The 13,210-nt window shown below is 40.4% G+C and overlaps 1 protein-coding gene across 1 annotated transcript in view; it reads right to left on the bottom strand.

Moving 5' to 3' along the window:
- Positions 1-6,012, bottom strand: part of ZNF593 (zinc finger protein 593) — a 28,885-nt gene extending 22,873 nt beyond the window's left edge. Inside the window, exon 1 of the mRNA XM_053706964.1 lies at positions 5,885-6,012. The gene's annotated coding sequence lies outside the window, so the exon portion shown is untranslated. The remainder of the gene's footprint in view (positions 1-5,884) is intronic.
- Positions 6,013-13,210: the final 7,198 nt, after the last annotated feature.

The following is a 13,210-nucleotide window of genomic DNA, read 5'->3' as shown; positions in this document are numbered from 1 at the left end:
CTCGTTAATGTTACAAGGTCTCAGGTGTGAATGGGGATCAGGTGTGTTAAATTTGATGTTATCTCTCTCAAACTCTCTCATACTGGTCGTTCAACATGGCATCTCATGGCAAAGAACTCTCTGAGGATCTGAAAAAAAGAATTGTTGCTCTACATAAAGATGGCCTAGGCTATAAGAAGATTGCCAAGACCCTGAAACTGAGCTGCAGCACGGTGGGCAAGACCATATAGCGGTTTCACAGGACAGGTTCCACTCAGAACCGTCCTCGCCATGGTCGACCAAAGAAGTTGAGTGCACGTGCTCAGTGTCATATCCCCCAAGGCAGAACATACAGTGATCTGAGATGTCATCACAGAAAATGCAGCATGTCTGCAGAAAGAACAGGACACATGCAGGAACCGTTAGGGCTTGAACTTTGTAGTGCTGCTCCACATGAGACAGTTCTCTTCAAACAGAGCTGTGCTCTAGTTGCAGTGTATAAGTTTTTCTTAACACAGTGCATCCAGAGCAAAGTGTTGTTTGAAGTGAGCAGTCAAATATGCAGTAGCGCTGCAAAGCAGCAGCAGCACATTGCTTGTTTACTGGCACTCAGAGATTTTTTTCAAACCTGCCCCCTAGCCTTTCCCAGTCTGCAAAGTTGTTTATTCTGAATTTTAAAATTTATTTTTTTGTATGCAGCTAATTTGCAATGCAATTATATTATAAAGCATTAAAAAGTGCTTTATTCTTCAGTTAACCAACACATTGCAGTTGAACTGGTGCCTTAGTGTAACTGTCTAATTTAAAATATAATTTTATTTAAAAATGACCTGTAGAAAAATTTTCACTAAAAAAAATCTCATCGCAGAAAGTGAAGAAAAGTTCTGCCTCTGGGGTCATATCTAGAGGTTGTCTTTGGGAAATAGACATATGAGTGTTGCCAGCATTGCTGCAGAGGTTGAAGGGGTGGGGGAGTCAGCCTGTCAGTGCTCAGACCATATGCCACACACTGCATCAAATTGGTCTGCATGGCTGTCGTCCCAGAAGGAAGCCTCTTCTAAAGATGATGCACAAGAAAGCCTGAAAACAGTTTGCTGAAGACAAGCAGACTAAGGGCATGGATTACTGGAACTACGTCCTGTGGTCCGATGAGACCAAGATAAACGTATTTGGTTCAGATGGTGTCAAGCGTGTGTGTGGCGGCAACCAGGTGAGGAATACAAAGACAAGAGTGCTGCCGGAACTGGCGAGCTACAGTTCATTGAGGGAACCATGAATGCCAACATGTACTGTGACATACTGAAGCAGAACATGATCCCCTCCCTTTGGAGACTGGGCCAAATGGCAGTATTCCAACATGATAATGACCACTGCCTTGCTAAAGAAGCTGAGGGTAAAGGTGATAGACTGGCCAAAAATGGCTCCAAACCTAAACCCTATTGAGCATCTGTGGAGCATCCTCAAATGGAAGGTGGGGGAGCGCAAGGTCTCTAACATACATCAGCTCCAGTGGCAACACGTAAAGCTATAGAAAAAAGAACAGAGGCGTGTGCCGCCTTTTGGATTATATTGGACTTTTGTGTTCTGTTGGTGTATGGTTTTTATATATACATTTTAATATTATATTTTATATTTCTATTTGTATTTTAGCGATTGTTTTTAGATTTAGTATTGGTAAGCGCCCCCTTTTGGGCTTGTGTGTACCTACGTACACCCATACCCAGTTTTCTCTCATCAACATGTAAAGCTCTAGTGAACTCCATTCCCAAGAGGGTTAAGGCAGTTCTGGAAAATAATGGTGGCCACATAAAATATTGACACTTTGGGCCCAATTTGGACATTTTCCCTTAGGGGTGTACTCACTTTTGTTGCCAATGGTTTAGACATTAATGGCTGTGTATTGAGTTATTTTGAGGGGACAGCAAATTTACACTGTTATACAGGCTGTACACTCACTACTTTACATTGTAGCAAAGTGTCATTTCTTCAGTGTTGTCACATGAAAAGATATAATAATATATTTACAAAAATGTGAGGGGTATACTCGCTTTTGTTAGATAGTGAGTGTGTATATATATATATATATATATATATATATATATATATATATATAGTATATATCATAAGAAGGCACTCTGAGTGTGTCCCCGAAACGTCACGCTTGATATATTAAATTACACTTGATAAAAAGACCAGAGAGTGTCTTCTCTACAAAGGGATTTGCTAAAATTAGAACTATTGGCAAGTGAATGGAAAATGAGATTTAATACGGAAAAATGCAAGGTTCTACATTTTGGAAGTAAAAATAAGCAGGCTACGTATTTTTTAAATGGGACAAGACTTAGCCAAACACAGGAGGAAAGGGATTTGGGAGTAGTAATAGATAACAAGCTAAAGATGGGTGCACAATGCAGGGCAGCGGCTTCAAAGGCTAATAAGATACTAGCATGTATTAAAAGAGGCATTGATTCAAGGGAGGAAAGCATAATTCTGTCATTATCTAAAGCCCTGGTAAGACCTCACCTTGAGTTTGGAGTGCAGTTCTGGGGACCGATTGCTAAAAAAGATATTGCAGAACTAGAAAAAGTTCAGAGAAGGGCCACAAAGCTAATAAGGGGATTGGAGAAATTAACCTATGAGGAGAGGCTAGCCAAACTGGGTCTGTTTTCTTTAGAAAAAAGGCGCTTGAGAGGTGACATGATTACTTTATATAAATATATTCAAGGCCCATATACAGAGATGGCAGAAGCTCTGTTTATTCCAAGAAAATTGTTTCTGACAAGAGGTCATAATTTAAGGTTGGAGGAAAGGAGATTTAATCTCCTGCAACGGAAACATTTTTTCACTGTAAGAGCAATAAAATTGTGGAACTCATTACCAAAGGAGGTAGTGAATGCCAATACCATAGATACATTTAAAAATAGTCTGGATAAATTTCTGTATATAAACAAAATTCATGGATATGATTGCTAGTATTAAATGGGTCACATTTCAATGGGGTTATTTAAGCTTAACTGGAGCTTTTTGAAAGTATTTTAGATTTGTATAGGTTGAACTCGATGGACTTCAGTCTTTTTTCAACCTTATCTACTATGTTACTATGTTCTTATGTCCCATATATTGAACCGCTGGCACCCTGGCAGCTGAACATTAAGGTGAGAGTGCTCTTTCTTGGACTTATATATATATATATATATATATATATATATATAAATATATCTATCTATCTATCTATATATCTATCTATCTATATATCTATATATATATGGGCTGCACGATCGCGGATGCAATTTTAAACCGCGATTAATCGCCGCGGTTTTAAAACTGCGAGAGTATGCGATTTTTAGCCCTGCACCATTTGACGTCAACTATAATGTACAGGAGGGCCGCCGACTTGCCGTGCCTGTCTTACGACATTGAGACGACTTACCGGGGAGCACTGTGGCTGATGCGGGTTACAGGGAGGTGGATGCGCTGTGGCTGATGCGAGTTACAGGCGGGGGGGGGGGGCTGACTTACCGGGGTGCACTGTGGCTGATGCGGGTTACAGGGAGGGGGCCGACTTACCAGGGAGCACTGTGGCTGATGCGGGTTGCAGGGAGGGGGGTGCGCTGTGGCTGATGCGGGTTACAGGGAGGGGGTGCGTTGGGACTTATGTGGGTTGGGGGCTGATGGTGGTTACAGTCGGTGCTTATGATGTTAAAGGGGGGGTTACAATCGGAGCTGATGGGACTTATGTAGGTTACAGAGGGGGGCTTACGGGGGTTACAATGGGAGCTGATGGGGCTTATGTAGGTTACAGAGGGGGGCTTACGGGGGTTACAATGGGAGCTGATGGGGCTTATGTAGGTTACAGAGGGGGGCTTATGGGGGTGCTGATGTGAAAATTGCAATTAAATCGTAATCCCCCCCCATATCGCTATATGTATGTATGGGCTGTATAAGCCCTAGGAAAGGTCTCAGCCGGGGTCCGCCGTGCAAATTGGGAAAATCAATCCACCTGTATTCGAATGCTTCAATGCTCCGGCTACATTTAGCCACCAATCATCAGCAAGTGCTACCCAGGTTCTGAACCAACCTGCTTTCCAAATAAAGATATGAATAAAAATTGATAATAGGAGTAAATTAGAAAGTTGCTTAAAATTGCATGCTCTATCTGAATTATGAAAGAAAAATGTGGGTTTCATATCCCTTTAACTGTTAAAGCAATTCAGGGAAATATATGTAGCAGGATTAGTCTTGATATGCCTTCAGTGCACTTTTTCATTTCGGAGTATTTCAGAGCAAAATTACATCAACAGGGGGTAAAATAATGAATGTGTATTTAAAAATTGTTTTACTACACATAGCCCATTTATATTACAATTTCAATGTGTTTACTGTCCCTACAGTAAAAAACAAAACATATCTGTCCTTTTAAAGGGACAGTCTACACCAGAATTGTTATTGTTTTAAAAGATAGATAATCCCTTGTTTAATCATTCCCTAGTTTTGCCTAACCAACACAGTTATATTTATATATTTTTTTCCTCTGTGATTATCTTGTATCAGACTGCCCCTTTATTTGTTCTTTTGACAGACTTGCAGTTTAGCCAATCAGTGATGGCTCCCAGGTAACTTCACGTGCACGAGCCCAGTGTTATCTATATGAAAAACATGAACTAACACCCTCTAGTGGTGAAAACCCTGTTAAAATGCATTCTTAAGAGGCGGCCTTCAAGGTCTAAGAAATTAGCATATGAACCTCCTAAGTTAAGCTTTCAGCTAAGAATACCAAGAGAACAAAGAAAAATTGGTGATAAAAGTAAATTGGAAAATTGTTTAAATTTACATGCTCTATCTAAATCATGAAAGTTTTTTTTTCACTAGACTGTCCCTTTAACTACCCATGGAAGAGCCCCTTCAATCACCTAGCTCCTATGTCTATGTATGGGAGATGGATTCTAAAAAAAAAAAAAAAGAGAAGCTAGTCTTGTTGCCAACACAGTTCTGATATATTTTACATTTAATATAAAAGGTAATTAAATTACACAGATTTAGAGTAAAATGTGTAGGTCTAAGACCGAAAAGCATATTCTGAAAATGCTGCAAATCAAATAGTTGGTATAAACAACTTTAAGTATTTTAATCAAAATATTTTAACTTAGTAGCAGTACAAACTCTTACATGTATTTATTTAACTATTTGTTAAGATGTTTTTATAAAAAAAAAAAAAAATATGGCCAGACAGCTGGCGATATTTGAGGTAGTAATATCAGCTCATAAAGAGAGAAATATATTATTAATAAACGTTTTAGCCAGAATGGGTTTAAAGAAACAGTTAACACCTTGAGATTATGATATAAAAGGTCCTGCTATGAAATATATTTTCTTTATTTTGCTCCCCTTTCATGTAATTTAGCTCTTAAAATTAGCGATTTCTAATTCTGAGAAATGAAAATGCACACTGCTAGCTTATCATGGCTAACTCTACTACCTGTATATCCCTACTTGGCTTTATCAGATACCAACTGCAAAACAATTATACTAAATTTAAGACAGTGGGTAACCTTGCTGACTGTGGACTAAAGCCCAGATTGGCTCTTCCAAATATGGAAAACGGTGATTGGAGTTCGGACCCTGTTTTGTTACTGATAGATTTAATCAAAGCTCTAATACAAATGTTAATACTTTTATTGAACGTTTTTTTGAAAGCTGTATGAAACGAAGTCGCTGAAGGCTCAAACATGTTGGCCCCCTATATGTATGTACTGGGCATAAAAGTACGGAAACAGTATACATCAATAGAATCCATTTATTTAATAAACGTCTTATATGTCAGACCGAACCACACAGAAGACTAAAATAACGTTCTCATAGCATATAACAAACGTATACAACCGCATGTCACGCTACCCTAACTCACCAATACGTATCTATGCCAGGCTTCAGGAAGTAAAAGAGAGACCGGAAGTAAAAACAACTTCTCGTGAGATTTTAGCAATGAATTGCGTATACTGCCCCCTAGAGGATGGTGGTGTTATTACTATAGACAATAAAGATTAGAAGCGAAGGGAGGAGCGCTCTGTATATGAGGCTGTATTGTTACCACAGAGAAGATTAAACTTTATAAGGAGCGGCACATAGAAAATAATGCAAATTATACCATAGAGAATGGAGGAAGGAGAAATAAAATGTAGTGTCTCATGGGAAGGAATCGTTACCATGGGGAGAAGATTGTGGAATGTGCGACTGCGACGACTTTTGAAATGTTTTCCTAGTGATAATAACAGTTGTAACAACAGCTACTTGTACCACGAATTGCCCCGTCATGTTTCCTATTACTCTATATTCTTGTAGCCGTATCCAGTCCCATGTTATTATTTTGGGGGGTTATGAGCATTCGAATGTGATACACAGACACCAGTTAAACTATATATGTATGAAAAAAAGGACACTTTTCTGTTTAATGTCACTAATATAGCTTTCCCATTCTTTATGATAACAGTATATCTCTTTTGGCCTATATAATGGTAGTTATAGAGTTATTATGGTTAAATAATTAAACACACTTTATTTACAACATTGTATTAAAAAAAAATCAAAATTAAACGTGCATGATTCCGATAGAGCATGTAAATTTAAGACAAGGGAGTTGGTTTCTTATTCATTTTTTTTTTGTCAGACTGCTTTAAATTGACTTTCAAATAAAAATATAGGTTTGATTTAAATAACAATATGATTCATATAATGTAGTTACACAGAGGTGAATTCCCTTTCTACAACAATTGGATATACAAACTGGAAAAAAAAGGGCATACATTGGCGCCAATACAAATATTACAATTTTGAATAAGTAACTGATATTTTTAAAGGGTTAATGACAAGGGCCACTGATTTCACTATAACTATACACAGGGTAGATAACTTTCCATGACATGCAATTGTTTTTAGCCTGGCCCAATGTTGTTTTGGGCACATAAATTGATGCCAATCCAGGCATAGGTGCTGTAATTCTCATTTTGAATAAGTAACTGATATTTTCAAAGGGTTAATGACAATTGGGCCACCGATTTTACTGTTAATATATGTAGGGTAGATCCCCCTCCATGACATACATTTTCTTTTAGCCTGGCCCAGTGGTATTTTGAGCACATAAATCATACCTCCCAACATTTCAAAAGAGGGACACCCCCCCCCCACCCCGCAGCAAAAAATTGAAATGTGGTGGGCGGGGCTTAAAAAATCATAAGACCAAAGTAATATAAATAAAATTCTAATTAAAGTTATAGATTTTAATACACTTAGGCAGCATATCAAACACAAGCTCAAACCACTGGTATGGCTATGTGAGCGCTGTATTTAATTAGCCTTTGCAAAGACATTGCTAAATATTTTTATCTTAATTGGTCATTTAATAATAAATTCTTTAAAACTGCTCTCTGCATTCCCCATTAATATTCTAAATTCTGGCCTTTAAAGTCAGCAAAAATGCACAGTAGCACACTACATAGCATACACTTACACATGCAGATACACACACACTACATAGCATACACTTATACATGCAGATACACACACACTACATAGCATACACTTATACATGCAGATACACACACACTACATAGCATACACATGCACATACACACACACTACATAGCATACACTTACACATGCAGACACACACTACATATACACTTACACATGCAGATACACACAAACAATACATAGCATACACTTATACATGCAGATACACACACACTACATAGCATACACTTACACATGAAGATACACACACACTACATAGCATACACTTAAACGTGAAGATACACACACACACTACATAGCATACACTTATACATACAGATACACACACACTACATAGCATACACTTATACATGCAGATGCACACACACATTACATAGCATACACTTATACAGGCAGCATACACTTATACATGCAGATACACAGACACTACATAGTATACACTTATACATGAGGACACACACACACTACATAGCATAAACTTATACATACAGATACACACACACAGTTATGGATACAGATAGACACACGCACTACATTCATTGTATGGGGTCCTGGGGTTGGCAAGCACATTAGCTGGCAGTCTGCGGCTGCCACTGTTCGTTACCCTGTTATTAGCACTGCTCATTGTATAAAACTGAAGGCATGCTAGTATTATCCCCAGGGGTTTGACATCATCACTACCAGAGGTAGGTTAGAGAGGTCACCATTAACCATGGTCAGAGTGTATACAGCCTTCTTACTTCTGCTTAACCCACACACCATTCCTTTTCCACAGGGAAACAGGTATCTAACCCTGTGAAAGCAAAGCCAGCTGCTTCTTAGTATGGGCCCAACAGAATTAAAAAAAAAAATTTTTTTTTTTTTATGCCTGGGGCAAATCGGGATAGATGGCTAGCAACTCGGGACAGACCCCTAAAATCGGGACTGTCCCGCGAAAATCGGGATAGTTGGGGGGTATGCATAAATTGATGCCAACCTTGGCATAGGTGCTGTAATTCTCATTTCTCCTGTTGTGTGGTCAGTCCACGGGTCATCATTACTTCTGGGATATTATCTCCTCCCCTACAGGAAGTGCAAGAGGATTCACCCAGCAGAGCTGCTATATAGCTCCTCCCCTCTACGTCACCTCCAGTCATTCTCTTGCACCCAACGAATAGATAGGATGTGTGAGAGGACTGTGGTGATTTAATTAGTTTATTAACTTCAATCAAAAGTTTGTTATTTTATAATAGCACCGGAGTGTGTTATTCATTCTCTGGTAGAATTTGAAGAAGAATCTACCGGAGTTTTTTCTATGATTTTAGCCGGAGTAGTTAAGATCATATTGCTGTTTCTCGGCCATCTGAGGAGAGGTAAACTTCAGATCAGGGGACAGCGGGCAGATTAATCTGCAAAGAGGTATGTAGCAGTTTGTTATTTTCTGACATGGAATTGATGAGAAAATCCTGCCATACCGTTATAATGTAAACTCAGCCTTAAATGCAGTAGATGTAGCTGGTATCAGGCTGTCATGTATGTATATTTTACACTTCAGTATTCTGGGGAATGGTACTTCACTGGATTTATACTGTATGCATAGACTTAACCTAATTTGCAGGGACTTGCAATAGGTTTTAAATAACAATTAATTTATTGAGGTTAAACGTTTTTTTGCTGGCATGTAAAAACGTTTATTTCTCTGAGGTACTGGGTGAAAAAATGTTTTGGGCACTATTTTTTCCACTTGGCAATAGTTTTTGTTTAAATTAAAGCATGATCTCTCTCACTGTTATGTGTGAGGGGGAGGGGCCATTTTTGGCGCTTTTACTACGCATCAAAAAACTCAGTCAGAGGTTCATTTTCTTCCTGCATGATCCGGTTCATCTCTACAGAACTCAGGGATCTCCAAAGCCTTTTTTGAGGGAGGTAATCATCACAGCAGAGCTGTGAAGATTGTAGTTGACTGTGATAAAAAACGTTTATTTGTGTATTTTTTTCTGCTGCCTGGGTTAGTTATCCCTTGCTAATGGGAACAATCCTTTGCTAAAATTGTATATTTCTGACAAAGATTGATGCTATAACTTAATTATTTTCAACTGTCATAATTTTTTCTGTGCTTCTTATAGGCACAGTTCGTTTTCATATTATTGTAAATTACTTAAAAAAGCATTTCCAAGTTGCTAGTTAATTGCTAGTGTGTTAAACATGTCTGATTCAGAGGAAGATACATGTGCTATATGTGCTAATGCCAAAGTGGAGCCCAATAGAAGTTTATGTACTAACTGTATTGATGCTACTTTAAATAAAAGTCAATCTGTACAAATTGAACATATTTCACCAGACAACGAGGGGAGAGTTATGCCGACTAACTCGGCTCACGTGTCAGTACCTACATCTCCCGCTCGGGAGGTGCGTGATATTGTAGCGCCGAGTACATCTGGGCGGCCATTTCAAATCACATTACAGGATATGGCTACTGTTATGACTGAAGTTTTGGCTAAATTACCAGAACTTAGAGGCAAGCGTGATCACTCTGGGGTGAGAACAGAGTGCGCTGATAATATTAGGGCCATGTCAGACACTGGCGGCAGAACATGAGGACGGAGAACTTCATTCTGTGGGTGACGGTTCTGATCCAAATAGATTGGATTCAGATATTTCAAATTTTAAATTTAAGCTGGAAAACCTCCGTGTATTACTAGGGGAGGTGTTAGCGGCTCTGAATGATTGTAACACAGTTGCAATACCAGAGAAAATGTGTAGGTTGGATAAATATTTTGCGGTACCGGCGAGTACTGATGTTTTTCCTATACCTAAGAGACTTACTGAAATTGTTACTAAGGAGTGGGATAGGCCCGGTGTACCGTTCTCACCCACTCCGATATTTAGAAAAATGTTTCCAATAGACGCCACCACACGGGACTTATGGCAAACGGTCCCTAAGGTGGAGGGAGCAGTTTCTACTTTAGCTAAGCGTACCACTATCCCGGTGGAGGATAGCTGTGCCTTTTCAGATCCAATGGATAAAAAATTAGAGGGTTACCTTAAGAAAATGTTTGTTCAACAAGGTTTTATATTGCAACCTCTTGCATGAATTGCGCCTGTCACGGCTGCAGCAGCATTTTGGTTTGAGTCTCTGGAAGAGACACTTCAATCATCTACACTAGATGAGATTACAGACAAACTTAAAGCCCTTAAGTTAGCTAACTCATTTATTTCAGATGCCGTAGTACATTTAACTAAACTTATGGCTAAGAATTCCGGATTTGCCATTCAGGCACGCAGAGCACTGTGGCTAAAATCCTGGTCAGCTGATGTTACTTCTAAATCTAAATTGCTTAATATACCTTTCAAAGGGCAAACCTTGTTCGGGCCCGGGTTGAAGGAGATTATCGCTGACATTACAGGAGGTAAAGGCCATGCCCTGCCTCAGGACAAAGCCAAACCTAGGGCTAGACAGTCTAATTTTCGTTCCTTTCGTAATTTCAAAGCAGGAACAGCATCAACCTCCTCTGCACCAAAACAGGAAGGAGCTGTTGCTCGCTACAGACAAGGCTGGAAACCTAACCAGTCCTGGAACAAGGGCAAGCAGGCCAGGAAACCTGCTGCTGCCCCTAAGACAGCATGAATCGAGGGCCCCCGATCCGGGACCGGATCTAGTAGGGGGCAGACTTTCTCTCTTCGCCCAGGCTTGGGCAAGAGATGTTCAGGATCCCTGGGCGTTAGAGATCATATCTCAGGGATACCTTCTGGACTTCAAATCCTCTCCCCCAAGAGGGAGATTTCATCTGTCAAGGTTATCAACAAACCAAATAAAGAAAGAAGCGTTCCTACGCTGCGTACAAGATCTTTTATTAATGGGAGTGATCCATCCAGTTCCGCGGTCGGAACAAGGACAAGGGTTTTACTCAAATCTGTTTGTAGTTCCCAAAAAAGAGGGAACTTTCAGGCCAATCTTGGATTTAAAGATCCTAAACAAATTCCTAAGAGTTCCATCGTTCAAGATGGAAACGATTCAAACAATTTTGCCCATGATCCAAGAGGGTCAGTACATGACCACAGTGGATTTAAAGGATGCTTACCTTCACATACCGATTCACAGAAATCATTACCGGTATCTAAGGTTTGCCTTTCTAGACAGGCATTACCAGTTTGTAGCTCTTCCATTCGGACTGGCTACGGCTCCAAGAATCTTCACAAAGGTTCTGGGTACTCTTCTGGCGGTACTAAGACCGCGAGGAATTTCGGTAGCTCCGTACCTAGACGACATTCTGATACAAGCTTCAAGCTTTCAAACTGCCAAGTCTCATACAGAATTAGTACTGGCATTTCTAAGGTCGCATGGATGGAAGGTGAACGAAAAGAAGAGTTCTCTCTTTCCACTCACAAGAGTTCCCTTCTTGGGGACTCTGATAGATTCTGTAGAAATGAAGATTTACCTGACAGAAGACAGGTTAACAAAGCTTCAAAATGCATGCCGTGTCCTTCATTCCATTCAACACCCGTCGGTAGCTCAATGCATGGAGGTGATCGGCTTAATGGTAGCGGCAATGGACGTAGTACCTTTTGCACGCCTACATCTCAGACCGCTGCAATTGTGCATGTTAAGTCAGTGGAATGGGGATTACTCAGATTTGTCCCCCACTCTGAATCTGAATCAAGAGACCAGAAATTCTCTTCTATGGTGGCTTTATCGACCACACCTGTCCAGGGGGATGCCATTCAGCAGGCCAGACTGGACAATTGTAACAACAGACGCCAGCCTACTAGGTTGGGGCGCTGTCTGGAATTCTCTGAAGGCTCAGGGACTATGGAATCAGGAGGAGAGTCTCCTTCCAATAAACATTCTGGAATTGAGAGCAGTTCTCAATGCCCTTCTGGCTTGGCCCCAGTTAACAACTCAGGGGTTCATCAGGTTTCAGTCGGACAACATCACGACTGTAGCTTACATCAACCATCAGGGAGGGACAAGAAGCTCCCTAGCAATGATGGAAGTATCAAAGATAATTCGCTGGGCAGAGTCTCACTCTTGCCACCTGTCTGCAATCCACATCCCGGGAGTGGAGAACTGGGAGGCGGATTTCTTAAGTCGTCAGACTTTTCATCCGGGGGAGTGGGAACTTCATCCGGAGGTCTTTGCCCAGATACTTCGACGTTGGGGCAAACCAGAGATAGATCTCATGGCGTCTCGTCAGAACGCCAAGCTTCCTCGCTACGGGTCCAGATCCAGGGATCCGGGAGCGGTTCTGATAGATGCTTTGACAGCACCTTGGACCTTCGGGATGGCTTATGTGTTTCCACCCTTCCCGATGCTTCCTCGATTGATTGCCAGAATCAAACAGGAGAGAGCATCAGTGATTCTAATAGCACCTGCATGGCCACGCAGGACTTGGTATGCAGATCTAGTGGACATGTCATCCTGTCCGCCTTGGTCTCTACCTCTGAAACAGGACCTTCTGATCCAGGGTCCATTCAAACATCAAAATCTAGCTTCTCTGAAGCTGACTGCTTGGAAATTGAACGCTTGATTTTATCAAAACGTGGGTTTTCTGAGCCAGTTATTGATACCTTAATACAGGCTAGGAAGCCTGTTACCAGAAGGATTTACCATAAAATATGGCGTAAATACTTATATTGGTGCGAATCCAAGAGTTACTCATGGAGTAAGGTTAGGATTCCAAGGATATTGTCTTTTCTACAAGAAGGTTTAGAAAAGGGGTTATCC

The sequence above is a fragment of the Bombina bombina genome, chromosome 3, assembly GCF_027579735.1.
Source record: "Bombina bombina isolate aBomBom1 chromosome 3, aBomBom1.pri, whole genome shotgun sequence".
Classification (NCBI taxonomy): Eukaryota; Metazoa; Chordata; class Amphibia; order Anura; family Bombinatoridae; genus Bombina; species Bombina bombina.
The sequence above is the reverse complement of the archived record's forward strand: the minus strand, read 5'-3'. Positions and strand labels throughout refer to the sequence as shown.